This window comes from Dendrobates tinctorius, unplaced genomic scaffold, assembly GCF_039654945.1.
Source record: "Dendrobates tinctorius isolate UK_male_01 unplaced genomic scaffold, ASM3965494v1 ptg000014l, whole genome shotgun sequence".
Lineage (NCBI taxonomy): Eukaryota > Metazoa > Chordata > Amphibia > Anura > Dendrobatidae > Dendrobates > Dendrobates tinctorius.
Genome location: NW_027361682.1, coordinates 3,692,560 through 3,719,740, shown reverse-complemented (window position 1 = coordinate 3,719,740; position 27,181 = coordinate 3,692,560). Strand labels below are relative to the sequence as shown.

The 27,181-nt window shown below is 45.1% G+C and overlaps 1 protein-coding gene across 1 annotated transcript in view; it reads right to left on the bottom strand.

Annotated features, from left to right (window-relative positions):
* LOC141073676 (uncharacterized) overlaps positions 1-27,181 on the bottom strand; it is a 502,533-nt gene that overhangs the window by 154,208 nt on the left and 321,144 nt on the right. The window lies entirely within an intron of this gene.

Sequence of the window (27,181 nt, the reverse complement as noted above, 5' to 3'; positions counted from 1 at the left end):
AGAGAACTGGTTGAAAGCACGCAGAGCATGGGGAAGGGAAGAACTGTCTGCAGCACGGGTGAGTGAAAAGACACGCCAGGACCCTGCCTGTCAGAGCAGGGATCTGGCATGGTGCTAACAGTACCCCCTCTTTACGCCCCCTCCTCTTCAGGCCATCTAGGAAGTTCCGGAGAAGAATTGGAGCATGAATATTCTCCTTAGGCTCCCAGGATCTTTCTTTGGGACCGAATCCTTTCCAGTCGACTAGGAAGAAGATCTTGCCTCTCACTCGCTTCATGACCAAGATTTTCTCCACTTCAAAAACATCATCTGAAGCAGTTGGCACGGGTTTGGCACTGAGATCCTTGAAGGGGCTCAGGATGACCGGCTTCAGCAGAGATACATGGAAAGCATTCGGAATCCGTAATCAAGAAGGCGACTTCAGTTTATAGGAGACCTCATTGATCTGCTTCAGCACCTTGAAAGGCCCGATAAAACGAGTAACCAACTTGTACAAGGGAACCGTCAGCCGGATGTATCTGGACGAAAGCCACACCTTGTCACCAGGCGGAAGCACGGAGGAACCAGATGCCTTTTATCTGCATGTCTCTTCATACGGGTGGAGGATGCTTCTAAAGTGGCTTTGGTATCCCTCCACAACTTTACAAAATCCTTGGAAAGGACATCTGCCGCAGGGACATCAGAAGAAACCGTCACCCGGAGGGGAACCTCGGGTTGCCGAACGAACACAATGAAGAATGGAGACTCTCTTGAGGCTTCACCAACATGATTGTTGTACGAGAGCTCAGCCCAGGGAAGTAATTTCAAGACAAAATCCACTCCTCAGATTCACCCACAAGGGTCTTTCCTGGGAGGATTTGCGACAGGCTGACTGGGGTAACAGTAACCATATTAGAGGGTTCAATGATAAATTGAGGGTTTTCCTCTTGGTCCCCCGATAGAAATGAGCGAGAGAGGGCATCAGCTCTGACATTCTTGTCACCGGACCTGAAAAAGAAAGAAAGGAAAGTTTAAAGCAGGCAAAAAACAAAGACCACATAGCTTGGTGAGGATTAAGTCTCTGGGCGGACTGGAGATACACCAGGTTCTTATGGTTTGTGTAGATAACTACTGGATAGACTGATTCTTCCAGCAGGTATCAACACTCCTCCAAAGCCATCTTAATGGCGAACAACTCCCGGTCCCCGATGGAGTAGTTACACTCTGGATTGGAGAAGGCCTTGGAGAAGAAACCGCAGGACATGCGGTAACCCAAGGAGGACTTCTAAGTAAGCACTGCTCCGGCCCCGATAGTCTATACAGAGTTGGGGTGATCCGTCCTTCTTAACAAAGCCATAGCAGGAAAGGAGGACTTCTGAATGAACCCCCTGGCCAAATTCTCCTGAATGTAGTCTGACACGGTTTGAGTCTTGGCTAGGGACAGAGATTAAATTCGACCTCTAGGGGGTGTAGATCCAGGAATTAAGTTGATAGGACAGTCATATGGCCTGTGGGTTGGCAAACTCTCTGCTTCCTTCTTGTCAATGACATCAGCAAAGGACCAATATGCAGACAGCAAACCTGGCAGCGATGCTGGAGAAGACGGAACCATAGCCAGACATAGTCAAAAAAGACATCTCTCATGACAGGATTTTCTCCAGTGGAGCACCTCTCCAGTTTCCCAGTCCAACACAGGTTCGTGTTGTCATAGTCATGGCAAACCTAAGAGAAAGGAGTGAGACATGTGCGGAAGAACATAGAAGACTATCTTCTCTGTGTGAAGCATCCCTATACGGACCACAAGTGGCTCAGTAACCAGACAAACTGCCTCCCGAAGAGTTCTCCCATCAACAGAGTTATGGCCAGAGGGTTTTGAAGTGGATGGACTGGAATTTGGAAGCAATCCCCTACAGCCTGGTGGACAAAGTTTCCTGCTGCCCTGAAATCCACATATGCTGTCTCAACAAACTGGGATTCACCAGTTGTCATGGCCACAGTTAAAGTCAGGGGTTGACAGGAGTCTTTTCCGCCTATGAAGGCCTCTCCTACTGATCCTAGATGCTGGAGTTTTCCGGCCTCACCGGACAGGCACGAATGAAGTGACCTGTGTCACCACAATACCAGCACTGGCCTTTTGCATGGCAATCCTTCTGTCGCTGACTGGCAAGAGCAAAGTGGTTGACCTGCATGGGTTCTGATGAGGCCGCGACAAGGGAGGATGGAGGAACAAGTGTTCTCTTAAAGGACGGGGCCAGACGCCATGATCTTCTTTCACGTGCCACCTCACAGGTGTGCTCCTGGAAACGATGGTCTATGTGGATAGCCAGCGAGACCAGGTCATCGAAGGTAGTTGGTAGGTCGCGACCTGCTAGCCCATCCTTTATGTTTCCAGAGAGCCCCTCCCAGAATGTTGCCACCAACGCTTCGTTATTCCAACCGAGTTCGGAAGCTAGAGTACGGAAGCGTACCGCATTTTGTCCCACAGATAAGTTGGACTGGCGTAAGCGAAGAGCGGAAGCTGACGAGGTGGCTCGCCCGGGTTCATCGAATACTTTGCGAAAGGCCTGTCATGGTATAGGACATGGTTAATGTCCTGTTCTCTCAGGGTTAACTTTTGCTGGCCTCCCTTTGGATCTGGGAGGTGTATTTATACTCACTCCAGACTAGTATTCCCTGTCAGCTATACTGTTGTTCTGGTTGTGTGTCTGACCACTGGTGTGCGTGTATACTGCATTGCTTGTTTGCTTCCTGTGTATGACCTGGTCTGTCTGCTCACTCTGTTCTCTGTCTCACGTTTTGGTACTATTGTCTTCTCTGGTTCTGACCTCCTGGCTTGGCTATTGTTACTACGTTACAGTTTGTTCCTATTGTACCGTCTATTGCCCGTTCTGGTTTACTGATCTCTCGCTACGTCCTGACTATCCATTCTGTCTAATCCTTTGGTACTGTCGTGCTATCTTGTGCTTTGACCCCGGCCTGATCTGGTTTACATCTCTGTCTATGCCCCTTGGCTACTTTGTCCCGTAGTTACCTTTCTAGGAGTTTTCCTCAGCTCCTAGCTCTCTGGAGTTTAGACCACGCCCCCAGCAGTCACGTGCTTCAGGTCCTGTTAGTCTGAAGCACGCATCTTCACCGCTGCTGCCCCACTCCACAGGTATCTTTGAGCACAGTTTTTGTACTCAGAACACGCGCACTGGCTCTGTGAGCAAGTGCAGTGCGGTGTACCTGACATTATAGCTGACCATTTCATTTTTTTTTTCCTCTCTGAGGGAAAAAAAAAAATGTGTTATCTTCATGGATCACATACAAGCTTTGACTGATCAGGTCAAGCATCTGACCCAAATGTTCCATAAAATTAATGTTGAACAGCGCACGATGGCCCATACCCAGCAACAGTTGGTGGATTGTTGTGAATTCTCTTTCTGGCTTCCCTCTGGTGATTACTGAAGGTAGTGGAGCTGGTCAGATTGACAGAGGGGTTGCGAGTTCTCTTTCTGGGCTCCCTCTGGTGGTTACTGGAGGTAGTGGGGCTGATCCGATTGACAGAGGCTTGACACCTGATAATGAGGAAGATGACTGGAGATCTGGGGCTTCAGATTGGGATTTAAGACAGCCGACTCCCTATATCCCTGCTGGTGATTTTCTTCCTGTGCCTCCTGAGGTCTGATGTCTACTGCTCTGTCCCTGCATGTTCAGCTAAATGGTTCATTTGCTACTCTGTTTGCATTTGATCTGGTTTTGTCTATCTCTGCTTTGTGCGGGTCAGCCAGCTCCGGCTGGGGCTGTGCTGAATCGCCGCCCATATGTTACTGCTTGTGCCAGTTTGTTTTGTCCCCTGTTATATTGGTCTCTCTTTGCTTTGCTTTCAGAATATACCAGAGTGCTGATATAGTGGGGGCGATGTTGTGCAACTTCAGTGTTTTTTGTGCATCAGACGTTTTGGACTTTTGCAGGTTTTTTTGCGTGATTGCAGACAGTGTCTTTCCTTTCCTGTACTGTCTAGTCATTGTTGGCCCCATCATTTGCTCAGTCTATTTTTCTGCCTGCGTTTGTGTTTTCATCTTGCCTCACCGACAATATATGTTTGGGGGCTATCTATTCCTTTGGGGTCTGCTTCGGGGCAGTTTAGATTTCCCTTTTCTTGCTTTAGGCTTAGTTAGCTCTCTGGCTGTGCTGAGGCATCTAGGATCATTGTAGGCACGCTCCACAGCTACTGCTAGTTGTGTGGACAGGATCAGTGGTCTGCAACCGCTTAGTTACCAACCTCTCTGGTTTTCTGCAGCTTAGCTTGGGCCTGCTATCCTCCTCGGTGCCCATTCATAACAGCTCTCACCACATAAACCGTATGATTGTACCTTTGATTTAATACCTGGAGCCAAATTACCCAAGACTTGTTTGTTTAATTTGTCCGGGCCTGAGCGCCAAGCAATGAAAGAGTACATCAAAGAGAGCCTTCGCAAGGGGCATATTCGGTCCTCGGTCTCCCCCGTGGCAGCGGGGCTTTTCTTTGTAAAGAAAAAAAGATGGTGGGTTGCGACCATGCCTCGACTTTCGGGAACTGAACAAAATTACCGTCAAGAACAAATACCCTCTCCCGTTGATTCCCTATTTATGTAACCAACTCACGGGGGGCCAAATGGTTTTCTAAGCTCGATCTACGAGGGGCTTATAACCTTATAAGGATCCGGGAGGGGGACAAATGGAAAACAACATTCCTGATGACTGAGGGGCTGTTTGAAAACCTGGTTATGCCATCAGGCCTCACTAACGCCCCTGCTGTTTTTCAGAACTTCAGTAATGTTGTTTTCTCTGACCTGATTGGGCGTTATGAAGTCATTTACCTGGATGACATCTTGGTATAGTGTGAGGACAGTCAGTCACACGTACACCATCTTCGTTCAGTTCTTATGAGACTACGGGAGAACCATTTGTACGCTAAGCTGGAGAAGTGCTCGTTTTTTATGCAAGAACTTTCTTTTCTGGGTGGAATTGTATCTGGGGAGGGATTCTGCATGGATCCTGTAAAGTTCAGGCTATTACAGATTGGGTGCTGCCTCATGATCTGAAGGGGTTGCAGTGATTTCTGGGCTTCGCTAACTATTATAGGAAGTTCATTAAAGGGTTATCACAGGTGGTGAAACCCTTGACGGACCTCACTCTTAAAGGGGCAGATGTAAAAAATTGGTCCATGGCTGCATAAAATTCCTTCCTTACATTAAAGAAATGCTTTACTTCAGCCCTGTGTTGGTACAACCCTATTCGTCAAGACCTTTTATCGTGGAGGTCGACGATTTGGAGTTGGGGGTGGGGGCAGTGTTGTCCCAGGGCCCCTCTAACCTGACTAACTTCAAACCCTGTACCTTTTTCTCTAAAAAGTTCTCTTCGGCTGAAAGAAACTATGATGTTGGCAACAGGGAATTGTTAGCGGTTAAATTGGCCTTCGAGGAATGGAGGCATTTTTTGGAAGGGGCCGCTCATCCCATTACGGTCATCATTGACCGTAAAAACCTGGCCTATATCGAGTCTACTAAAAGAGACTGACCCCCAGACACGCTCGGTCGGCACTTTTTTTTTTTTCACGATTTCATTTTACCATTTCATTCCGACCAGGGTCTAAAAATGTAAAGGCGGATGCTTTATTCCGAAGTTTTGATTCTGTATCCCCTCCAGAACCTCCTTCCTCCATTCTTCAACCGGGAATGGTTGTAGCCGAAGCCTCCTCTGAGTTACAGAGAGAGTCTGGAAGCACAAGCTCCCAGGAACAAACCCCCAGGTAAATTGTTTGTACCCGAACATTTCCGTCTTACACTTCTTCAAGAATTTCATGATTCGGTGTTAAGTACACACCGTGGTATTGCAGCTACCCGAGAGGCAGTGGCCAGGGGTTTTTGGTGGACCTCTAAAGGTAGTGATATCAAAAAGTTTGTAAATACTTGTGGGGTGTGCGCTCGCTCTAATAGCTATCAGGTCCTGCCGGTGCCTTTGCCAATTCCGGATAAACCATGGACACACCTGTCCATGGACTTTATCACTAATCTTCCTCCTTCCAAGGGCAACTCAGTGGTATGGGTAGTAGTTGATAGATTTTCTAAGCAAGCCCACTTTGTGCCATTACCTGCGTTACCATCTGCTGAAACCTTGGCCCACTTGTGTATACAGCACATAGTTCGGTTGCATGGAGTGCCTGTGAATGTGGTGTCGGACAGGGGTGTGCAATTTGTGGCCAGGTTTTGGAGAGCGTTTTGTAAAAAGTTGGGGGTCACGTTGTCATTCTCCTCTGCCTATCACCTGTAATCCAACGGACAGACTGGACTGAACGCACCAATCAGTCGTTGGAGCAGATTCTGAGATGCCTGGCCTCCTCCAGACAGGAAGACTGGTGTGAGGTATTACCCATGGTAGAATTTGCATTTAACTGTTGTATTAATCAGTCTACTGGAAAGTCTCCCTTTCAGGTCCATTATGGGTTTGTTCTGCAGTTTGGGGAATTTTCCCGTATGGATACGGGTTGCCCTGGTGCTGAGGGGATGGTACTACAGTTAAAAACCCTCTGGAGGGAGGTGCAGGGGAACATCTCCAAAGCCCAGAAGAAGTTCAGACATTTTGAGGACAGGATGAGGGGGGTGGTTCCTGCGTTGAGAGTGGGGAAAAAATGTCTGGTTGTCCACCTGTAACATCAAACTTAAGATACCCTCTATGAAGTTGGACCCCGAATTTATTGACCAATACAAGATTGTAGAGGTGATCAACCCGGTGGCCTACAGATTATGGTTGCCCACCTCCTTCAAAATATCTAACGTCTTCCACAGGTCCCTATTAAAACTTGTGGGGACAGTTAGAGAAGATCCCTCATCCGTGGTTCCACCAGTATTGGTAGAGGGTCAACTGGAGTACGAGGTAGGGCAAATCATTGATTCATGGTGGGTGCGCCGGAGGCTTCAGTACCTTATTCATTGGAAGGGATATTCCGTTGAGGATCGGTCATGGGTTCTGGCCAGTTCGGTGCTGATCGACTGGTGTGGGCTTTTCATGCCAGATACCCAGAGAAGCCTGGTGTCCAGTGGCCCCCCGTTAAGGGGGGTACTGTCATGGTATAGGACATGATGTCCTGTTCTCTCAGGGGTAACTTTTGCTGGCCTCCCTTTGGATCTGGGAGGGGTATTTATACTCACTCCAGACTAGGATTCCCTGTCAGTTATACTGTTGTTCTGGCTGTGTGTCTGACCCCCTGGTGTGCGTGTATACTGCATTGCTTGTTTGCTTCCTGTGTATGACCCGATCTGTACGCTCACTCTGTTCTCTGTCTCACGTTTTGGTTCTATTGTTTTCTTCGGTTCTGACCTCCTGGCTTGGCTATTGTTACTCCGTTACAGTTTGTTCCTATTGTACCATCTATTGCCCATTCTGGTTTACTGATCTCGCTACGTCCTGATTATCCGTTCTGTCTAATCCTTTGGTACTGTCGTGCTTTCTTGTGCTTTGACCCCGGCCTGATCTGGTTTACATCCCTGTCTATGCCCCCTTGGTAACCTTGTCCCGTAGTTACCTTTCAAGGAGTTTCCTGTTGTGGGTTCATTTTCCCCTTCATTACTGAGGCCCGAGGAACTCCCTCTTCTGGTAAAGAAAGGTAGTGAGCCTGATTATCAAACACCTGAAGCTGATGATGATGATTGGCTGAGTGGAGTTACGGACTGGATATAAGGCTGCCGACGCCCTTCTGCCCTGCGGGTGATTTCTCTGTGGGATCCTTGGAGACCAGTCTGAATTCCTGCTCCTCTAAAGCTAAGTTTGCTGCTCGGCCTTTTGCTTTTGTGCTTTGACTTTGTTTTGCTTTGTTTTTCTGGATTTCTGCCATTCCCTGCTGGGGTGTGCTGAATTCATTTAGCTCTGTCTTCTGAAAATACCTGAGTGCTGATTTAGTTTTTGAAGCCTAGCTGCTTCAGGGCCTTTTTCATATCAGCTTGTTGGCTTATGTCTTTGATAGGGTTTTGGCAGATTGCAGACAGCAGCCTTCCTGTCCTTTCCTATCTAGATAGTTGCGGGCCCCATCTTTGCTCAGTCTATCTTTCTGTCTGTGTTAGTATTTTCATCTTGCTTCACCGTCATTATATGTTGGGGGCTGCCTATTGCTTTGGGGTCTGCTCTGGGGCAGTTTAGATTTCCCCTTTCTTTCTTTAGGCCTATGTAATTCTCCGGCTGTGATCGAGGGGTCTAGGGCTTCGTAGGAACCCCCCACAGCTACTGCTAGTTGTGTTGATAGGTTCAGGGGTCTGCAATCTGATAGTTGCCAACTTCTCTGGTTTTCTGGACTTAGCTTGTATTTCTGCTTTTGCCTCCTATGGTGACTCATTCATAACAGTTTCCCTTCAGCTCCTAGCTCTGTTGAGTTTTGCTCACGCCCCCAGCAGTCACATGCTTCAGGTCCTGTTAGTCTGAAGCATGCATCTTCACCACTGCTGCCCCGCCCCTCAGGTATCTTTGGGCAGTTTTTGTAATCAGCACACGTGCACTGGCTCTGTGAGCAAGTGCAGTGTGGTGTACCTGACAGCCCTCTATGAATGTGGAGAAATTGGAGATGATAGAGTACTCTCTCTCCCATAGTGTATTCAACCACGCCAGGGCCTCACCTCCAAGATGTGACATAAGTAATGCTACCTTTGTACGGTCTGATGGGAAGTGATGAGGAAGGGGTTCAAAATGTAGCTGGCACTGATTGATGAACCCATGGCAGAGCTTAGGATTGCTGTCAAAGCGTGGTGGAGCTGCGAGTCGGGGACCTGAAGCTTGAACTAAGCAGACTGACTGAGGGGTCTCCAGAGAAGACCCAGTTGCATGAACATGAGGAGACTCTGGAGAGATGTTTAAGGCCTCCATCTTGGTAGTCAGGGACTGCAACTGCATAGACAACTTCTGCTTTTCTGTTGACAGAGCTCTTGATACATGGTCTGATCAGAAGTGATCCGGGATACAGCAGGGTCCATGGCCTGAGCATACTGTCACGGATGAGGTTTATGGAACCACTGTGCCATGGACCGCTGAGAGCCTGGAGAGGCATGACTAAGCGATCATCTGATTGTTCACTAGAGCCTCTGATGGTGAGGCTAGACTTGGTTCCTGATGAACGCCAGATGCCACTCCAGGATAGACCAACGGTCGTGCAGCAGCTGGACCCAGAAGGACAGACTGGATGGAGCAGCAGGCAGAGCTTGCATCAGAGTGCAGCTGACCAAGTTCATATCCGAGTGCAGCAGACTGAGTTTGTGTTAGAGTGCAGCAGACAGGGTCTGCATCAGAGTGCAGCAGACAGGGTTAGCATCAGAGTGCAGTAGGCAGGCAGGATTTGCATCAGAGTGCAGCAGGCAGGAATTACACTAGAGTGCAGCAAACAAGATCTGCACAAGAAAGCAGAAATCAGGACTTGCACTGGTATGCGACCTTATACAACATAGACTGTAAACAGGAAGGTTATTCAGGCACCTCCCCAGTGAGGAGGAAGCAATATATACATAATATAACAAAGCTATTGGCTGGGGAGGAAATAGCAAGTTTTCGCGCTGAGCCTGCGGAAGGATCATTAACTTCATCATCTGCAGCAGTCGGCAGACTGACAAAGGCCAATTGTAGGCCGAAACGTCCTTTGTGACTGCCACAATAAAAACTTATTTTCAAAAAGGATCATTCAGTTGAGTGCCAAGTTACTTCATTATTCACTTGGGTCTGGGTAACCTACTTGTGCACCTTGTAGTAGTGCCACGCTATACTTTACACGTTTAACACCTTTCTGACATGTGACCTACTATCCCGTCCACAGTACCCGGGCCTGTATGACCGGGAATGGTATAGTACGTCACCACAATCAGCGGCGCTCACGGGGGGAGAGCCGCTAATCATGGCCGGGTGTCAGCTGATTATCACACGGACCACCCCGGGCACATGAACCCCCGGCACATACACTGCGATCAAACATGATCGCAGTGTACCGGGGCAGAGGGAAGAATCGCGCAGAGAGGGGGCTCCCTGAGTGCTTCCCTGAGACCCTCCCTGCAGGCCCCCAGATCCAATATGGCCGCGGGGGCCTGCAGGGAGGCAGCTTCCTCAGTGACTGCTAAGAGCAGGCACCGAGAAAGCCTGCTACAGTGCCTGTGTCAGATCGCTGTCACACATTGGGATAAAATAATAAAGTTAAAATAAAAACACATGTAAAGATCATTTTTAAAAAATTCCTAAATAAAAAAAAAAAAAATATTCCCTAATAAATTATTTTTTTGTAAATAAAAAAACCCAATATAAATACACATATTTAGTATCGCTGAGTCCGTAACGACCCGCCCTATAAAACTGTCCCACTAGTTAACCCCTTTAGTAATAAAAAAAAACCTAGGCAAAAAACAATGCTTTATCATCATACTGCCGAACAAAAAGTGCAATGACGCGCGATCAAACGAGCTGCCACACAGCGTCATCAGCAAAAAAATAAAAAAGTTATAGCTCACAGAATAAAGCGATGCAAAAATTATTATTTTTTATATAAAACTATTTTTATTGTATAAAAGCGCCAAAACATAAAAAAAAATATAAATGAAGTATCACTGTCATCGTACTGACCAAAAGAATAATACCCTTTATCAATTTTACCACACGCGGAGCGGTGTAAACGCCCTCCCCCCAAAAGAAATTCATGAAATGCTGGTCTTTGTTCATTCTGTGTCCCAAAAATCAGAATAAAAAGCGATCAAAAAATGTCACGTGCCCGAAAATGGTACCAATAAAAAATAAGAACTCACATAACTCTGTAGGCCAAAATCTGGAAAAATTATAGCTTTCAAAATGTGGTGATGCAAAAACAAACATAAAAACCCGGGAAAAAATTTTTAAAAAAATGTGTTTACTTCCATTTTCCTGCTAGGGTTAGGGTTAGGGCTAGGGATAAGGCTGAGATTAGGGGTGTGTTGGGATTAGGGTTGGAGTTAGAATTGGGGGGTTTCCACTGGGGACATCAGGGGCTCTCCAAATGCAACATGGCGTCTGATCTCAATTACAGCCTATTCTGCGTTGAAAAAGTCAAACGGTGCTCCTTCCATTCCAAGCTCTGCCATGTGCCCAAGCAGTGGTTTACCTCCACATATGGGGTATCAGCCTACTCAGGACAAATTGCACAACAACTTTTGGGGTCCAATTTCTCCTGTTACCCTTGGGAAAATAAAAAATTAGGGGCAAAAATATCACTTTTGTGGAAAAAAAATTTTTTTTATTTTTATGGCTCTGCAATATAAACTTCTGTGAAGCACTTGGGGGTTCAAAGTGCTCACCACACATCTAGATAAGCTCCTTGCGGGGTCTAGTTTCCAAAATGGGGTCACTTGTGGGGAGTTTCCACTGTTTAGGTACATCAGGGGCTCTCCGAAGGCAACATGACACCCGCAGACCAATCCATCAAAGTCTGCATTCCAAAACGTCACTACTTCCCTTCCGAGCCCCGATGTGTACCCATACAGTAGTTTTCTCCCACATATTGGGTATCAGCGTCCTCAGGACAAATTGTGCAACAACTTTTGGGGTCCAATTTCTCCTGTTACCCTTGGGAAAATAAAAAAATTGGGGACTAAAAGATCATGTTTGTGGAAAAAATATGATTTTTTTTTTATTTTCATGCCCGGGCGTTATAATCTTCTGTAAAGCCCTTGGGGGTTCAAAGTGCTCACCACACATCTAGATAAGTTCCTTAGGGGGTCTAGAAAACAAAGTCAGAATCACCGGGACCCATGGAAGCATTTTAGAGTTATAACCTCATAAAGGGACAGTGGTCAGAATTGTAAAAATTGGCCTGGTCATTAACGTGCAAACCACCCTTGGGGGTAAAGGGGTTAAGAGGGCGGGAGCACACGCACACATGCCCTAAGGACATGGCTAGAGAACAGTCTGGAAGAATGCAGAGCATGGTGAAGGGAAGAACTGTGCAGCATGGGTGAGTGAGGAGACACTCCGGAGACCCTTCCTATCAGAGCAGGGGCTTAGCGTCCTGCTTTCAGATATGACAGGACACCATACAACAACTCAGAGTCAGGCAAAACGGAGGTCACAACAGTACGGGCAAATGAGGTACAGGAGAGACAAACAGACGGGTAGTCAGACAAAGCCAAAGGTCATACACAAGAGGGCAATGTGGTACCAAGGGGACAAGCAGAGAGAAGTCGGGTCACAAGCAGAGAGTCATACACGAGAGGTAGCGCAGTACAAGAGGGTCAGGCAGAACTCGTAACAGGGACAGAACCGGATCACAATCAAGCAGGCAACAAGTTATCAGGCACAAGGCACACATATACAAGAGGTCACTTAACTCAGCCGAGGGCAGGAGTATAACTGACACCGGACCCAGGTCCAGTGAGCACTAAATAGCCTCCTTCTGCCAGAGAGAGGCAGCACAATTAACCCATAGTCTAACCAGGACGGGTCAAAGCGAAATCCCGTCCTGGATCATGACATCTTCACTCCAAAATCCAATTGCCCTCCCTTCTGATCCCCACAGTATGAGTAAAGCGCAGTTAGCAGTCACATGTTTGGCGTTACTGTAGCAAAGAGAGCCCACTTAATTTACAAGGTGCAAGTCTCCAGAAGCATAAAGTGGGCACAATGTACTGGGCACTACAATGTATTGGGCACTACAATGTCATATTTGCATTTTTGCTCTACTACGTCCATTACGTGCTTGCTTCTGAAAATCACCCATGGAGTCAAAATCTTTTTTACACTTGTAGATGAATTCCCAGAGGGGTGTAATTTCCAAAATGTCACTTGAGAGGAGTTTCTACTGTACTAGCACTTAGGGGTTCTGTAAATGGAGTCCGCAAACATTTCTAGGAAAATCTACAGGCCATTCACTCCCAAGCCCTGGTGTGTGGCCAAATAGTATTGCACAGGCACATATGGGGTATTGGCGCATTAAGGAGAAATTGTTTAACATACTAGGGGGACTTTTTTTCTATTTTCTCTTGTGAAATGAAAAATCTGGGGCTAAAACAATATTTCTTTGGAAAAAAAAATAATTATCTTTTCTTCACACACACCCCCACCAATGGTATAAAAATCAGTAAAACCCTTGTCGAGTCAATATGCTCAGTGCACCCCTAGATTAATTCAATGAAGGGTGTAGTTGGTAAAATGGGGTCACTTATGGGAGGGTTTCTGCTGTTCTGGCACTTCAGGATTCTGCCTAAGTGACATCTACAAAGAAAATCTGCTCTTCAATATGGCGTTTATTCCATTCTCAGCATTATTGCTGAAAAGTAGTTTCCAACCACATGCAGGGTATCACCATACTCAGGAATAATTGTGTAACAAATTATGTGGTCCTTTTTCTCCTGTTAGCAATTTGAAAAATTAAAAATGTCGAGCTAAAGCAAGATTATAGTGTGCAAAATAAATAGTATTTTCCATTTCCACTGCCCAATTTTTAAGGTTCTGAACTGTGTACCTGTTTTGCCCTTAGTTCTGCTGTACTTTGCCCTTACCTAAGATGGAGTTAATGGCTTTGCGGGGGCCATCTTGTTTGCTGTCTGAGATGCCTTGTTTCCTGTCTGCTGTATATATAAAGGGACTCTGCACACTACACATTTCTTGAGTATCTTGTACCTCACCTGCTACTAAGCTGGAAGGACTAGTATCTTGTTTGTCTCTTCAGTTCCTCGGGATACCCCGTTTGCTTCAGGATTCACGTTCCACTTGAAAGATTCTGCTGCTTCGGACCTGCTCTGCACTCACATCCGCTGCGACCTGCTCTCCGCTAGGAGCCTGGTCCGGGCTCCGGACCTCTAGACCCTGCATTCCCGGACTTGAACTCGCATCATCGGTCTGTACTGATAACCCCTTATATTCCTGACTCTGCCTGTCATTTAAAGCCAATGTTGTTTCCATCTGTTACCTGAAGCTTGTTTCGTTACAATATATATTACATTGAATTCTGACATACCGTGTCTTTGCCTTCTCTCTGACCGACGTCACCGATCTCCATAGAACATTGTAATAATTGCATGACAGAATACTCAAGCCTCAAAAAAAATGGAGCTCACTGGGTCAGAGTCTATGGAAGTGCATATAAAAAAAATATGCACATACGTCACGGGACTTCATGGGGAGCTTCAGACGATAAAAACTAAGTTGGGGCATTAGAGACTCAAACTAATCATAATGCCAATGTGGCCGATACAGCTATTCAAGCCATAGCTGCTCGTCTCTCAAATGTGGAGACTACAGCCGCAGCTCCTGGTCTGGTTCCAGCTCCAGGTCCTGCCCCGCTTCAGCACCCGCTCCGGGTCTAGTCTTCCCTAAACTTCCACCATTCAGGTTTGGTGGAGAAAGAGAAAAATTCAGTGGGTTCGTAAATCAGTGCCAGTTATAGTTTACTGCACGTGCGGCCCAGGTTTCAACTGAACAGGACAAGGTGTTAACCATGATAATGTTGTTAGCAAATAAGGCTCTAGCCTGGGCAAACCCTTTGATTGAAACAAATTCTGCATGTTTAAATTCTCTAAATGACTTTGTTGGCGCAATGTGTCAGATGTTCGATGATCCCAACCGAAACGTCACGGCAGAAAACGCATTACTAACTCTCCGTCAGGGGAAATGCCCTGTCGTAGAATACGCAATGGAATTTCGGAGGTGGGTGCTGGATGTTACATGATGTGACCCGGAAAAATACTCAGTGTTCAGGAGGGTCACTACATATCAGCTTGTCCCAGTAAAAATCGTAAGATCACGGCTGCAGTAATCGAGTGTGATTTCTCTGATGTATCCTCAGTAATTTCTCTTCCAATCTCTCACAGGTAAGAAATGTTCAATGGAAATCACGACTTTTCTGACTGTATTTCAGAAGCACCGTGACCTGTGAATGCAGTCATGTTGTCAGTAAGTTCCACTACTCTGGCCGTGGCCGGGTCAAGAAAGGACTCACACTGTTATGTCCCGATCAAGATATGGGTGCAATCCTGTTGGGTTACTAGTTCCGCTATGGTTGACTCTGGAGCGAGCAGTAATTTCATGGATGTTTCATTCGCTAAAAAGCACGGTATACATTCACAGACGAAAACTTCACCAGTGTTAATGGAAACCGTGGATGGGTCCCCACTGGTATCTGGACCGGTAGATCTTGAAACTACACAGTTGAAAGTCCACATGGAGGCGGATCATTCAGAGACTTTCCTTTTTGTTGATTTCTTCCCCGCACTTCCCCATAATCCTAGGATTACGATGGTTGCAACTGCATAACCCTACTATCAACTGGGAGACGAGGGAATTGCAGTTTTTAAATAAACAGTTATTAACAGGAGAAGTAGCTTCAGTCGGCTCAGTAGGCACAGTTGATCTAAACCTACCAACAGAATATCAAGATTTCATAGATGCTTGTGACAAAAAAACACGGACAAACTGCCACCACATCAGCCGTACAATTGTCCCGTAGAACTACTATCTGGTGCCGTGATTCCGTTTGGCAATATTTATCCTTTGTCCGGGCCAGAATTGAAAGCTCTCAAGGAGTCTAGCTAAAGGATTTATACAACCATCTTCCTCCCCAGCAGGTGCTCCAATCTTCTTTGTCAAAAAGAAAGACGGCTCACTCCGACCGTGTATCGACTACCGAGAGCTCAACAAAATTACTATTAGAAACTCTTATCCGCTCCCATTAATTTCCGAACTACTTGAGAGAGTACGACACGCTAAGATCTTCACAAAATTAGATCTTCGGGGAGCATACAGTTTAGTACGGATCCGCTCAGGTGACGAGTGGAAAACGGCTTTTCAGTCACGTTATGGACATTTTGAGTACCTTGTTATGCCTTTCGGTCTTCGTAACGAACCTGCTACGTTTCAACACTTGGCAAACGATATTTTCAGAGATATACTTGATGTTTTCGTTGTGATTTATCTAGATGACATCTTAATTTTTCCAGCAACATCGAGGATCATCAGTGGCACTTGAGAACGGTTTTGAATCGTCTACGACAGAATCACTTTTACATCAAGCTTGAGAAATGCGAGTTCCACAAAATGGAAATCCAATTCTTGAGTTATATTATTTCTCCTCAGGGTCTCATAATGAATGCAAGCAAGACGCAAGCCATTCAGGAATGGCCAACTCCCAAGACAGTGAAGGAGGTGCAACAACTTATTGGATTCGCTAATTTTTACAGGTGGTTCATTAAAAATTTTTGGGAGATCGTCACAGCTATCATTCAACTGACTCGAAAGAAGACACCGTTTGTTTGCTCACAAGTGAGAAAAATCTTCTACATACTTGTGCTTTTCTTTCCCAAAAATTGTCACCCGCAGAAAAGAATTACAATGTTGGGAATAAGGAGCTGTTGGCCATTATAACCACATTCAAAGAATGGAGGCATCTGCTACAGGGGGCATCCGAACAGATTGTCATACTCATGGACCACCGAAATCCAGAGTTCATGAGGTCGGCAAGATGTCTAAAACCCAGACAGGCTTGGTGGAATCTGTTTCTTAACCAGTTTGATTTCATTATTTCCTATAGGCTGGGCTCTCGCAACGGGAAGCCTGTTGCACTATCTAGAATTCAGTCGGATGAGGCAACTCCGGTCTCGCCCCCGAGGACCATACTCTCGGAAAGTAACTTCATTGGTGTGTTACACAGTCAAGATCTATTAACGGATATTAAGGAGGCTTATGCTATGGATCCACTTCTGATCCAGCCACCTAGTCAGGTAAATTCAATCCTGAAAAACAGACTTTGGTTCCAGGGACAACGTGTGTACATTCCCGAAACGGTGAGATTAAGTGTACTAAGGTAGATGCATGACTCTAAGATCGCCGGCCATAGAAGAGTCCAGAAAACTCAAGAATTCGTGTCTTGCTTCTTTTGGTGGCCGACCTACCGGAAGGACGTTCAACATTACGTCTCGTCATGTGAGGTATGTGCTAGATCAAAAATTCCCCACTCCTCACCTACTGGACTGTTGCAACCTCTTCCTATTCCATCTCGTCCGTGGGGGTCTATCTCAATGGACTTCATCGTAGACTTGCCTACTTCAGAAGGAAAAAACACGATTTTAGTATTGGTCGACCGATTAACTAAGGCTGCTCATTTTATCCCCTGCATCGGTTTACCAACAGCCAAACACAGCAGATCTTATTGTACAGAATGTTTTTCGGCTACACGGATTTCCAGATTAAGTAATATTGGATCGAGGGGTCCAATTTACCTCGAGATTTTGGCAAAGCTTCTGTGCTGCACTGGACATCAAGGTAAATTTGTCATCTGCTTCCCATCTGCAGTCTAACGGCCAAACTGAATGGACCAACCAGACCTTGGAGCAGTACTTGCGTTGCTACGTGTGCCATTTACAAGACGATTGGGTGAGTTTACTCCCGCTGGCTGAATTCACATATAACAATTCGCAGAGGGCATCCACCAAACAGTCTCCATTCTTCGTTAACAAAGGGTATCATCCCAGCATTCTCCCTCGACTCCCAATAGATATGTCCATGCCCGCGGTAGCTGACCGCATCACGTCTCTTCAACAGAATTTAGAGACTCTAAAACAAACACTGCCTATAGCCCAGGAGAGATACAAGAAGGCAGCAGACAGGTTCCATAAACCAGCACCAGCATACAGGGTAGGAGACAGGGTTTGGCTTTCAACAAAGAACTTGAAGCTCAGGGTTCCAACATCTAAACTGGGGCAAAAATACATTGGCCCGTACAAAATCAGCAGCATAGTAAGTTCTGTAGCCTGTCGACTCAAGTTGCCTAATTCTCTGAAAATTCATCCTGTTTTTCATGTCTCCCTGCTAAAACCGGCAGGGCAGTATCAAATCCCTTTCCTTGACGCACTTCCACTCCTCCTGATCCAGTTCTCTTTGACGGACGAAAAGAATTCATCGTGGAGAAGATCATCGATTCCCGGATCCATAGGAGACAACTCCAGTATTTGGTGAAATGGCAAGGGTACCCGCCTAAGAATTCCTGGGAACATCAGGAGAACATCCATGCTCCTCGCCTGATCAGACGGTTTCACAGAAGATACCCCAATAAACCAGGCCTGAGGTCGCCCTGAGGACATCTTGAAAGAGGAGAGTAATGTAAGGATCTGAACTGTGTACCTCTTTTGCCCTTAGTTACGATACGATACACTTTATTGATCCCGAGGGAAATTATGGTATCACAGCAGTGTTACAACAGCATTACAAGCAAAACATTACGAACAGCATTAATACATTACAAACAGCATTACATAGAGTAATTACTAGACGCAGATCTTGCGCATGACTAACCACAATACGTAACGAACAAAGGTACACAAGTCTCTGATCCTTTACATTAGTGCGCCGGCCCTAGGTCATAGCCATCTTTCACCCTTAGTGAATTGTTATACATTCCCATAGCAGTAGGCACAAACAATTTCCTGAATTTCTCCTTCTTGCACCTTAGTAGGATTAGACGGCTGCTGAATGTGCTCGTCTGATTCAAGAACAGCCCGTATAGTGGGTGTGTATTATTGTTCATTATAGCCCTACACTTCTTTTGAATCCTATCTTCCACTACCTCCTCAAAAGAGTCAAGATGGAGGCCAACAGTCATGCTTGCCTTCTTGATAAGTTTGTTGAGCTTATTGGCGTCAGCTACTCACACACTACTGCCCCAGCAACTGATAGCAAAAAAGATGTCACTTGCTACAACAGACTGGTAGAACATTTCCAGCATTTTACTGCACACATTGAATGACCTGAGCCTCCGCAGAAAGTACAGTCTGCTTATTCCCTTCTTGTGAATCTTCTCTGTATGACACCTCCAATCAAGTTTGCTGTCAAGGTGAACCCCCAAATATTTGTAGGTCTCAACCATCTCCACCTCCTGGCCAGCAATAGTGATCGGTAGTTAGTCATCTTTTTTCCTTCTATAACTCACCACCATCTCCTTGGTTTTCTTTACATTTAATTCTAGATAGTCTGGCACCAATCCACAAAGTCAGAAACCACCCTTCTATAAAAATTTATGTAATAAGTTACTCTCCCGACAATATCATTTACATCATCATGCTCTCCTCTGCTGGACTTTGCCCTTACCTAAGATGGAGTTAATGGCTTCGCGGGGGCCATCTTGTTTCCTGTCTGATATGCCTTGTTTCCTGTCTGCTGTATACACTACACATTGCTTGAGTATCTTGTACCTCACCTGCTACCAAGTTGGAAGGACTAGTATCTTGTTTGTCTCTTCGGTTCCTCGGGATACCCCGTTTGCTTCCAGATTCACGTTCCACTTGAAAGACTCTGCTGCTTTGGACCTGCTCTGCACTCACCTCCGCTGCGACATGCTGTCCGCTAGGAGCCCGGTCCGAGCTCCGGGTCTCTGGACCCTGCATTCCCAGACTTGAACTCGCATCATCGGTTTGTACTGATAACCCCTCATATTCCTGACTCTGCCTGTCGTTTAAAGCCACTGTTGTTTCCATGTGTTACCTGAAGCTTGTTTTGTTACAATATAACTTTGAATTCTGACATACCGTGTCTTTGCCTTCACGCTGACCCATGTCACCGATCTCCATAGAACATTGTAATAATTGCATGACACCAATGTTACACAATTCCTACGTGTTTCAAAGCTCACTATACTACTATAGAACTTTCCCGAGAGATGTAGTTTCCTACATTGGGTAACTTGTGGGCATTTTTTGCTGTTTTGGCATTTTAGGAGATTTAAAATGTTACAAGGTGTTCGCAATCTATTATAGCGAAAATAGCGCCCCAAAATTCAAATGGTGTTCCTTCCTTTCCGAGCCCTGCTGGTTGCTCAAAGAAATAAACTCAAAAGCAATGGAAGCAGAAACCCCACATAAAATATAACAACCTTTATTTGTAATTAACTAAAGACAAAACATAGACATTATAAAAAAATATAGTGAAAGAGTATGGCACACAGAGATCCATCCCACACAGGAAACAAATTGGCAGTCACGTTGCAAGTCTGTAATAAATATGCATTTATATACAGATTTGTATTTATGTAATGGAGATAGAAGAATATTTAGAATTGAGAATCCATAGGCCCAATGGCCCATGAACTGACCACATACAGTTACATGCAAAATAATAGCAGTCTAATATCACTAATGTGTTTACTGTTTTGGCAGAAAAGATCATACAACATGGGAAAAAAATCATGATTAGGTGTAGGCAAGTAATAACCAATCAACAATCAAGACATGCATGCTAATAATTGGTGCAATTGACTCATTTAATGAAATGAAGGGTGTTATTATTAGAAGTGTAGAGTTCAATTAGTAAGGTAATTCTGTGAAGAAATATGTGTCAATTATGGTCCTTATTTAAAGAAAGAGGGGAGCAAATTATGTACCTTGCAAAGGCAAGTTTCACACTAGCGTATGGAAGAGCTGCAGACGGCTGCGAGCTTCCTCCATGAAGCTCCGCCCCCGGCAGCACCTCCTCTGGTCAGCCCCGCCTCTGTTGGCATGCGGCCTGCGCACCCTATCTTTAGCAATAGGTACGCAGGCCGTGCCGATGAATGCAGATGCCTCCGCATGTGTCTTTTTGACGATGCGGCGAGCGCGCCAAAATGCAACATGCTGCGTTTGGCGCAGGTCACCACACCGTCAAAAAGACGCATGCGGAGGCATCTGCATTCATCGAGAGAGTACGCAGGCCGCATGCCAACAGAGGCGCGGCTGACCGGAGGAGGTGCGGCCGAGGGCGGAGCTTCACGGAGGAAGCCCGCAGTCATCAGCAGCTCCTCCATACACTAATGTGAAACTAGCCTTAGTGAGTAAACTGTGTCCAAGACATTGTACCAAAGGAGAAAGAACTTTGATCAAGAAGATGATTGGAGAGAGAAAAACATATCAAGAAGTGCAAAAAATGATTGGCTGCTCAGCTAAAAAAGATTTCCAATGCTTTAAAACACCAAACAAAACCCAAAACACGTGGTAGGAAAATAAATACTACCATCCCCATAGATCATGGAATCACAAGAATGGCAAATAAGCATCCAATGATCAGCTCCAGGGAGAGTAAAGAAATTCTTTTGTTAGCTGAGAGCCCTGTAACCATCAGAAGATGCCTACATGAAGCCAAACTATTTGCATGAAATCTTTGTAAAGCACCACTGCTGAAAAAAAATACGTGTTGAAAAGGTTACAGTTTGCCAAAGAACACACTGACCGGCCTAAAGAGAAGTGGCGCAACATTGTATGGACAGATGAGAGCAAGATTGTTCTTATTGGATATAAAGACCACAGACAGTTGTGAGACGACCCATAAACACTGATTTCATGTCACAGTACAATATGAAGACTGTAAAACAAGGAGGTTCAAGCATAATGGTTTGGGATGTTTCTCACACTGTGGAGTTGGGCCCATTTATAGCAAAGCAGGCATCTTGGACCAGCGTAAGTATATCAAAACAGTGGAGGAGGCCATGTTCCCTTATGCTGAAGAAGAAATGCTCTTGAAATTGATGTTTCAGCAGGACAATAACCCCAAAACGCCAACAAGTGGATCACATCCTGCTTCCAGACCAACATGATTGATGTTATGAAGTGGCCACCCCAACCCTCAGACCTCAATCCAATTTAAGAATTTGTGGAGTGACATAAAAATGCTGTTTTGATACAAAACCTAAGAATGCAAAAGAACTGTGGAATGTAGTCCGGTCAGCTTGGGCTGGAATATCTGTTCGCAGGCGTCTTGTGTATATGGAAATAAATGCTATTATGAGGATTGAGCATTTTCTCCCTTGTTTTAAATACACTGCTATTATTGTGCACATAACTGTACAAGCATGCATACAAAAAGCAATAATCAAATCACAATAGAGCCCAACAGTGGTTTAAGTAGGAGTTAGAGATAATATTAAATCAATAGAATAGACAAGGGAAGGCTTGGACTGGTCTTTTCTATCGATTTATACTGAGACCTTTGGGAAAATGAAAAATTTGGGTTCAAGATGCTCACCACACCCTTACATGAATTCTGTAAAGTGTGAAGTTTCCAAAATGATGTCCTTTTTTTTTTTTTGCTGTTTTGCCACCTCGGAGGCTCTGCAAATATGACATGGCGTCTGCAATCTATTCCAGATAAATTAGCATTCCGGAAATCAAATAGGTCAAATAGGGCTTCTTCCCTTCTGAGCTCTGCTATGTGCCCAAACAGTAGATTCCAACCGCATAATGAGTATCGGCGTACTACAGAGAAATGTTTAAACCCTTAATGACCGTTTGAAATCTGACCGTTGTCAATTTACTCTGGAACGCTTCAACATATCCCATTGATTTGTAGACTTTTTTTATGACACATTACACTTTATGATAATGGTAAAGTTAGTTTGATATGTTTTGTGTTTATTTATAAAAATATCAGAAATTTGAAAAAAAACGTTTAAAAAAATTAGCAATTTTCAAACTTTGAATGATTATCCTCTTTAATCCACATAGTCACACCACATAAAAACATTAATAATAACATTTCCCTCATGTCTGCTTTGCATCAGCACCATTTGTAAAATGTTGTCTTATTTTGTTAACATTTTAAAGAGTTAAAAATGTAGCAGTAATTTTTGATTATTTTTTTTTTTTCCAATTAAATTTCCAAAACTTATTTTTTTAGGGACCAATTAAGTTTTGAAATGACTTTGGGGGTCCTATATTTTGGAATCCCCCAAAGTGATATCAATTTAAGAACCGCACCCCTCAATGTATAAAAAATTGCTTTCAGGTAGTTTACTAACCCTCCAGGTGCTTTTCAGGAATTAATGTAAAGTTACATGAAAAAATGTATTTTTACTACCTAAGTGTTCAAACTTCTGAGCAGGCTGCTGTAGCCGGCAGACTGTAAGGCCATTATTTGGCCATGAATTGCCATTGCAATCATCAGGTCCGCACGATCAAGATCTCAGGGTACCGATGAGGTTTAAGACCCATCACTCTGTTAACCATCAAGATGCTGTAGTCACTATTTACAGCAGTTTTTAAGGGGTTAAACAGACATGGTCTGTACTAACACTGATCATGGCTGATGCAGCAAGTTGTCAGCTATAGTTTACAGCCAACAGCTGCTGGATTGTCATCCATAGGGGGATGCTATTCTTTAATCTTGCAGGTCAGTTTTAAGTCGTATTGGTGGTCATTAATGCTGTGTGCCCACGTTGCGATTTTTAAGTATTTTCGCCGTGTTTTTGCCACTGCAGAAACACTTAAAAAATGCTTAAAAAAATGCATTCCCATGCAATCCTATGGGATTCCGCAGTCGCTGTGCCCATGCTGTGGATTTTTCCGCTGCGGAGTCGCTTAGCGGTAAAATCCGCAGCAAGTCCATTAATTCTGCAGCATCGTGATGAGTAGTGTTGAGCATTCCGATACCGCAAGTATCGGGTATCGGCCGATACTTGCTGTATCGGAATTCCGATACCGACTTCCGATATTTTTTCAATATCGGAATTCGGCATCGGAATCGGAAGTTCAAAGTTGATTGACAGACTGACGTCATCATGATGCGCGGTGTGTGCGCATCATGATGCGCCGTCATTTCGGGCCTTCCGGGGGTCTCTGCCGGCCTGCCGGGGGGCTGTGCCGGCCTGCCGGGGGGCTGTGTGGACTGCCCGGGGTCTGTACCGGCCTGCCGGGGGGCTGTGCCGGCCTGCCGGTGGTCTGTGCACCCTGTGGGGGTCTGTACCGGCCTGCCGGGGGCTGTGCCGGCCTGCCGGTGGTCTGTGCACCCTGTGGGGGTCTGTACCGGCCTGCCGGGGGGCTGTGCCGGCCTGCCGGTGGTCTGTGCACCCTGTGGGGGTCTGTACCGGCCTGCCGGGGGGCTGTGCCGGCCTGCCGGGGGGCTGTGCTGATGTCCGGGAGTCTGTGCAGGCATCGTCCGATGGGACTACAAGTCCCATCGGGCGATGCCTGCTACCATGACAGTGATTGACACATTAGCCAATGATGGGACAGTAGTAGTCCCATCATCCGGCTAATGTGTTAAATGTTAAAAAAAAAAAAAAAAAATACTACATACATACTACATGCATGCTACATACATACTACATGCTACATACATACTACATATATACTACATACATACTACATACATACTACATGCATGCTACATACATACTACATGCTACATACATACTACATGCTACATACATACTACATATATACTACATACATACTACATACATGCTACATACATACTGCATGCTACATACATACTACATACATACTACATGCATGCTACATACATACTACATGCATGCTACATACATACTACATGCATGCTACATGCATGCTACATACATACTACATGCTACATACATACCACATACATACTACATACATACTACATACTACATATATACTACATGCATGCTACATACATACTACATGCTACATACATACTACATACATACTACATACATACTACATGCTACATACATACTACATATATACTACATGCATGCTACATACATACTACATGCTACATACATACCACATACATACTACATACATGCTACATATATACTACATGCATGCTACATACATACTACATGCTACATGCATGCTACATACATACTACATGCTACATGCATGCTACATACATACTACATACATACTACATGCTACATACATACCACATATATACTACATACATACAATACATTCATACAATACATACATAGACATACAGTACATATAACATAGAGTAACATACTTACCAATACTTGTCACATTGTTCCCCGAAGCCATTGTCTTTTCCGGAATAAATATTAACATAACAAACCACAAAAATACTCACCCACGATCCGAAGCAGTCCACGAGTGTGTCCCACGACGATCTTGGGTAGAGAACTGCAGCATCAGATGATGCTGCCGTTCTCTACGGGCTGCAGGAATCCAATGACGGAAGGTAGGTATCCTTCCGCACTGTATTCCTCCGCCACTTAAAAAAAAAAAGTCCCTAGTCTCACTTTATGCCATTGCTGCGTGGGAATTTCCCACACAGCAATGGCATAAAGTGAGACTAGGGACTTTTTTTTTTTTAAGTGGCGGAGGAATACAGTGCGGAAGGATACCTATCTTCCGTCATTGGATTCCTGCAGCCCGTAGAGAACGGCAGCATCATCTGATGCTGCAGTTCTCTATCCAAGATCGTCGTGGGACACACTCGTGGACTGCTTCGGATCGTGGGTGAGTATTTTTGTGGTTTGTTATGTTAATATTTATTCCGGAAAAGACAATGGCTTCGGGGAACAATGTGACAAGTATTGGTAAGTATGTTACTCTATGTTATATGTACTGTATGTCTATGTATGTATTGTATGAATGTATTGTATGTATGTAGTATATATGTGGTATGTATGTAGCATGTAGTATGTATGTAGTATGTATGTAGCATGCATGTAGCATGCAGTATGTATGTAGCATGCATGTAGTATATATGTAGTATGTATGTGGTATGTATGTAGCATGTAGTATGTATGTAGCATGCATGTAGTATGTATGTAGCATGCATGTAGTATATATGTAGTATGTATGTAGCATGTAGTATGTAGCATGCATGTAGTATATATGTAGTATGTATGTAGCATGTAGTATGTATGTAGCATGCATGTAGTATATATGTAGTATGTATGTAGCATGTAGTATGTATGTAGCATGCATGTAGTATGTATGTAGCATGCATGTAGTATGTATATGGTATGTATGTAGCATGTAGTATGTATGTAGCATGCATGTAGTATATATGTGTTATGTATGTGGTATGTATGTAGCATGCATGTAGCATGCATGTAGTATGTATGTAGTATGTATGTAGTATATATGTAGTATGTATGTAGCATGTAGTATGTATGTAGTATGTATGTAGCATGCATGTAGCATGCAGTATGTATGTAGCATGCATGTAGTATATATGTAGTATGTATGTAGCATGTAGTATGTAGCATGCATGTAGTATATATGTAGTAAGTAGCATGTAGTATGTATGTAGCATGCATGTAGTATATATGTGTTATGTATGTAGCATGTAGCATGCATGTAGCATGCATGTAGTATGTATGTAGTATATATGTGGTATGTATGTAGCATGCAGTATGTATGTAGCATGCATGTAGTATATATGTAGTATGTATGTTGCATGTAGTATTTATGTAGTATGAATGTAGCATGTATGTAGTATGTAGTATGAATGTAGCATGTATGTAGTATGCATGTTGTATGTATGTAGCATGTAATTTTTTTTTTTTTTTTTACATTTAACACATTAGCCGGATGATGGGACTACTACTGTCCCATCATTGGCTAATGTGTCAATCACTGTCATGGTAGCAGGCATCGCCCGATGGGACTTGTAGTCCCATCGGACGATGCCTGCACAGACCCCCGGAGCCTGCACAGACCACCGGCAGGCCGGCACAGCCCCCCGGCAGGCCGGCACAGCCCCCCGGAGCCTGCACAGCCCCCCGGCAGGCCGGCACAGCCCCCCGGCAGGCCGGCACAGCCCCCCGGCAGGCCGGCACAGCCCCCCGGCAGGCCGGCACAGCCCCCCGGAGCCTGCACAGACCACCGGCAGGCCGGCACAGACCACCGGAGCCTGCACAGACCCCCTGGCAGGCCGGCACAGCCCCCCGAAAGGCCCGTACAGACCCCAGAGAGGCTGTACAAGGGCAGGAAAGGGTTTTTCTTATTCCGATACCGGAAGTCCCATAGACTTGAATGGGACTTCCGGTATCGGAATCGGCGATACCGATACTTTTTTTAAAGATCGGCCGATACCATCCGATACGATACTTTGAAGTATCGGACGGTATCGCTCAACTCTAGTGATGAGTCCACCACCATAGAATTGCATTGAAACGCTCACTATGCCCACCATGCGTAATATGAGCGCTTCATGTGCAGATGGTACCCACGGTGTGGAGGAGAGGAGACTATCCTCTATGCCCTGGGTACCATAATCCTGTTAAAAATAGAATTAAAATGAAAAAAAATCGGGATATACTTACCCTATGTCGGCCCCCGGAGTCCTCCCGACTCTCATTGGCGCTGGAGTCAACTTCCGTTCCCAGGGATGCATTGCGCGAATGACCTCTGATGACATAGCGGTCTCGCAAGACCGTTATGTCATCAGAGGTTATTTGCGCAATGCATCCCTGGGAACGGAAGTTGCTGCCAGCGCCAAT